Source organism: Herpailurus yagouaroundi, unplaced genomic scaffold (genome assembly GCF_014898765.1).
Source record: "Herpailurus yagouaroundi ecotype Mexico unplaced genomic scaffold, PumYag 64809, whole genome shotgun sequence".
NCBI lineage: Eukaryota > Metazoa > Chordata > Mammalia > Carnivora > Felidae > Herpailurus > Herpailurus yagouaroundi.
In genome coordinates this window covers 1-4,939 of record NW_024418069.1, presented here as the reverse complement: position 1 = coordinate 4,939, position 4,939 = coordinate 1, and the positions used below count along the sequence as shown (strand labels likewise).

Sequence of the window (4,939 nt, the reverse complement as noted above, 5' to 3'; positions counted from 1 at the left end):
CAGCATCACCTTCCTGTGACGCTAAGTGCTGCGTCCTGTCCGGGAATGGCCTGCCTTCCTCGGGGGCACCAGGAGTTCCCCCGCACGACTTTGCGTCCACCTACTGCTTCCGCCTGGGCCGCGGGCACAGGGCTGACCCGGGGACAGGCAGGGGCCGGTGCGCAGAAGTGACCCGCTGCAGCAAATGTGACCACGGGGAAACCATCGGGAACCAAGGGCGATGCTCCCCGGACGCCGTCCATTTCCCACATCGTGTCCTCGCCGGACGCTGTCCCTGCACCTGGCGTCCGGGCCCTGTGTGCGGAGCAGGGGGACTGGAGCGGACTCGGGGTGCGGAGACCATGCGCACCCTCCGCCTCCATCCTGCCTCTCGCCCCTCCCACCCCCCAGCCCCCCTCCAGGTGCACCTGCGCCCCCGGGACCCGGTCCGCCTGCGGTTCCGCTGCTGTCCGCGCGCCCTGCACCCGCCGCACCTGCCGAGCCGCCCCCGCTGCCCGCGGCCCCTGCTTCCCGGCGGGGCGGCCACGCGCGGCCACCAGCAGGAGGCGGCTCCGCAGACGGCCCCCTGAGGCACCGCGCGGTCCTGGCCGGGGAAGGGAGGGCGCTGAGGCGGGGTTCCGGGCGTGGGACGGACAGAAGGCCGCGGGACACGCGGACACGGCCTTGGGAAGCGGGACGCGCGCCCGCAGGTGTCCGCCACCGCACCTGCTCATGGGCGGCCCTGCCGGGGACCCGGCGCCCGCTCCGCTGCGGGACTCGCGACGCCGCGTGTGAGCTTTCCCGCGGTGACACAGGAGAGACCCGGACGCGGCCTCATGGCAGGTTGTTGGTGTGTGTGTTTGGTCACAGACTTTTTTTTTTTTTTTTTTTTTATGGAGAAGAAAAACCACGACGCACGGATCCCAGTGTCTGTACTGGGCTGAGGGCCGGGCCGGGCGCTTCCACATCCAGGGAACGGATCGCTAACCTCTGAGCTCCCAGAGCCCCGCGTTTGCAGGGACAGCGCTGGGGAGCGGGGCCGGGGGCGGGGGGGGGGGCGGGGGGGCGGTGGGGAGAGGGCGGGTTGGCCCTGCAGATCCGGGAGGGAGCTGAGTGTGGGGGGCTTTCACCCCAGGCCGTGGGACTGAGGGGTGCACGGTGATCCCAACGGGAAAATGAGAGAACTTTCCCATGAAAATAATCTGAGAGGGCGCCTGGGGGGGCTCGGTTGGTCACGTGTCCGACTCTTGATTTCAGCTCAGGTCACACTCTCATGGTTTGTGGGATCGAGCCCCCCACGGGACTCTGTGCTGACATCTGGAGCCTGCTTGGGATCGTCTCCCTTTCAGAATAAATAGATACACTTTAAACAAATAATGGGAGAACTCTTCACGATCTCATCGTAGGCAATTTTTTTTAGAGCAGCACATAAAAAGCTACATCGAATTTCTCTCTGTTAGCTCTTCTCTGCGGGGGGGGGGGGGTGCTGAGGGTCAGAGAAACTAGACTCTGCCAACAACGGGGATGAGAGGACATCACAGCAACAGAAGCCACTAACAGAGTTTCACTGCCTGAAGCCTCCTGGTGACACGAAATACGATAAGCCGCAAAGGCAGGGCCCCAGCCAAGCACCTGCCTCACAGAGACTTGTGGGCACAGTTCATCTCAGGTTGTGTCCGCAAAGGAAAGATGATAAGCCAGATACTGAGGGTGGTTACACCGGTAACAATCACAAACTTTCCCCTGTTTCTGAACCTGAGAAAAATCTCAGACTTGGAATCTGTTGAAGGAACAAGAGACACCCTGGGCCCAGGATGCCACAGAAGCTTCACTGGTGAAAATCTGTTGCTTTCATTGAAAAGACTTAAAGTCAAGCATTTGCTTCATGTGTGCACTGATGAGGTGAAATTCCATGTAGTTAGACATATCAGGAATGAACGATTAAAATATTAAAGAAGCAGGACGATGCTACTGGATGAGGACAAGAAACTTGGCAAATAAAGCGGGCTTCTAAAGGAAAGGAGTACTTTCTGCCACAGGGAAAGGGATTTATACCTGCAAACCAGCTGATAGTTACTGTTCGTGCAGGGGTTTGAGTTAGGGAGTGTCTCCCTTTCAGAAAGGAGAACGTTGGGAGATAAAGGGAAAACCACAGAATTCAAACTCATATTTGTAGGGATCCAGGTTCCATGCTCCTTTACTCTCAAAGGAACCAGATCACTGCTACTTAAATGTGGAAATGAGCAAGGATTTCCACATAGGACAGCATTTCGTATCAGTGGAAGAAGCAATGGTGGGTGTGGGGGGCCGGGCCCCGGCGCCAGGCTGAGACCGGGTCGAGCAAAGGGCATACGAAAGTCTTGTCAAGGCTGAGAAAGTTAATTCCTGAAGCCTGTGGTCTGCAGGTGTTGGCAGTAATGCTACCTCCCTTTTTCTACCCGAGTCAGATAGACACAATCATGGGAACTGTGTTTTGCTAGCAATCTTATCAACAAGGTCTTGTTGTGACCCGTCTAGAAAATGCACAAGAAACACAGAACTAAATGTTTTGGTTGGCAGCGATCATGTGAAACCTGCTTATTCTTAGAATGACCTGACCCATAAGAGTCTGGTTATAAAAGATTGTGTACAGCAACAATAAAGCCGTCACTTGGGCCATCAGCCCAGGGGACCCTCCTGTTCCCAAACTTTCTCTTCTCTCTTTTTTTCTTGCATTCCCCTACCCTCAGGACCCTGACCTCGGCGTTTGTCTGTCGCGCCAGTCGCGACAGTGGGGGAGGCCTGTAGCCCACAGGGCGGGGATGCCAAGGGGATCCCTGCGCAGGAATCATACAGCTCCTGTTAAATAGGGACATTTACCAAGGCGGGTCACAGATTTAAATGTAAATACGGAAACGTGAACTTTCCACAAGAACACATAGGGAAAAGTTGTTACGGTGGTAAAGTGCAAACGCGGAAACTAAAACCTCAAATCTGAGCATTGTAACTACAAACATGAGCATTTTTGTGCAAGACAGAATCAGTCACAAGGGGAGTCAAAAGGCAAATGACAAATTAGGGTGTTTTTGTTTCACATCATAGACAAATGACAATGGTCCTCATATTTAACGAGAGCCTGCAAATCGGTAAGAAAAAGACGAATACCCCTGTGTGTGGCTATCAACACACGGTGCACAGAAAAGAAAATTCAAATGTCCTATACGTATGCCAAGAGACTTAGACGGACTCATTAGAGAACTGTAAATAATGAAACACTCCTGAGCATCCCTTTCTTTGCACCTGTCAGATGGCAGAAGGAAAGCATGGGCGGCAGCACTGTGTAGTGAGGACTCATTCATTCAATAAACAGCCGTGGAACACGGACTTTACACCCGGTGCCGATACGTGCGCTGGGGACACTTGGACCTAGACTCAGTACCATGACACAGGCAGGTTTCACTCGTGACCCAAAACCAAGTGAACTGCTCTCAGTGACACGCTTTTCTAACATAAGCACGTCTCAGCAGGTGAAACAAAAGTCAATGGACCCTCACTTTAAAAATCTGGAATACACGGAAAGCAGGGGAAATGTTTGCATTTACATGCACAGAGAGTTCGTTTTAGGCTCAGGGAAGGAAAGCGTTTTTACTTACAGAAAGTCTCGAAGGACATTTGCAAGTCTAGCGGAGCTTAGGACGATCTGCGGGCTCTGCAGCAGATTTCGGGATGCGTGGCACCCGTGGGCTCACTTCCTCAATGCAAGAAGGGCCAGCCAGTCGTGATGACAGCAAAGATGTCCACACATGTCCCGGGATCGCTTAGTGCTGTCTTACAGACTCTAGAAATCAGCTTCAACGAATATTGGGGAAATGAAATACTTTGGAGCAAGTAAGTGTGGGGGGAAAACATTGAGTATCTTGGAAACTCCATAAAAAGAGTTGGAAACGCTACTTCCCGGCTGCAAATTGTTGTAAAGGCTGAAGATGGGCAAAGGGCAAGGTTTTGGGCAAAGGAATTAATTGTAAAATGACAGAATGAATATACCATGGACAAAATAAGTTCCGCTAGTAATAACAAACACCGCTGTTATTTTTTAAGTTATAATAAATCCAACTGATTTCTTCTTCTTTAATGAATCCCGTGCCCAAGGTCGTGGGTGAGCTCATGACCCTGACCCTGTGATCGTTTTATGCTCTAGGAACCGACCAGCGGGGAAATGTGGTTGACAGTGATCCTTCACACCTCCAAGTGTAAGACTTGGGGGAGCAGAGGTAACCGTGAACTCGGGGGGGTTAGGAGGTAAAAGGAACCACTGGCCCGTACGGGGATCGAACCCGCGACCTTGGCGTTATTAGCACCACGCTCTAACCAACTGAGCTAACCGGCCACACCCGCACCCCGCGTCTGTCCCTCAATCTTTCCGCCTCTGCTCCTGCGGTAGCTCTCCCTGGAAAACCACGTTTTCATAGTTTTCTCACTCCACTCAATTTTCCACAACAGAAACACTGAAAGAAAAAGTCCCCTTCCGGCACACAGTGATCCGCACCCACTAGCAAATCTCGTCTTCCCCAAATCCTAACGTCCCACCCGAAAAGACGCACAGAAACCGGGCTGGGAAGGGGCGGGGCGTCCCGTTTCCCTCTTTTCGGGAAAACACCTGCGGCAAACGCAAGGCTTCCCGAAGCTCTGCGATCAGAGCACAGCAGGTCTCCGCAGGGCCCGGAGGACCCCCCCCCCCCGCCCCGATGGAGGAATTTTCCGACACCCTCCAGACCCCGAGGCGGCCTACACTTTCTGTCCTGCATCTGGAAAGGCGTTCTTCCCCTAGACGGTGTTTCCTTGGAGCGAGTCACTGCCTCGAAGGTTCTTGCTTTTAGTCAAGAGAGAGGCGGAATAAGGTTGCTATTTCCCGGAAGGAAGAGGCCTCCGGTGGGAACAAAGCCGGGAGACCCAGAGACCGGCTAGTCTCCCCCGGGGAGGA

At 53.9% G+C, this 4,939-nt stretch overlaps 1 non-coding gene across 1 annotated transcript; it reads right to left on the bottom strand.

Annotated features, from left to right (window-relative positions):
• Positions 1–4,271: 4,271 nt before the first annotated feature.
• TRNAI-AAU (transfer RNA isoleucine (anticodon AAU)) lies at positions 4,272–4,345 on the bottom strand. The gene has a single exon. It is a non-coding gene; the product is annotated as a tRNA-Ile (tRNA).
• Between the last annotated feature and the right edge of the window lie 594 nt (positions 4,346–4,939).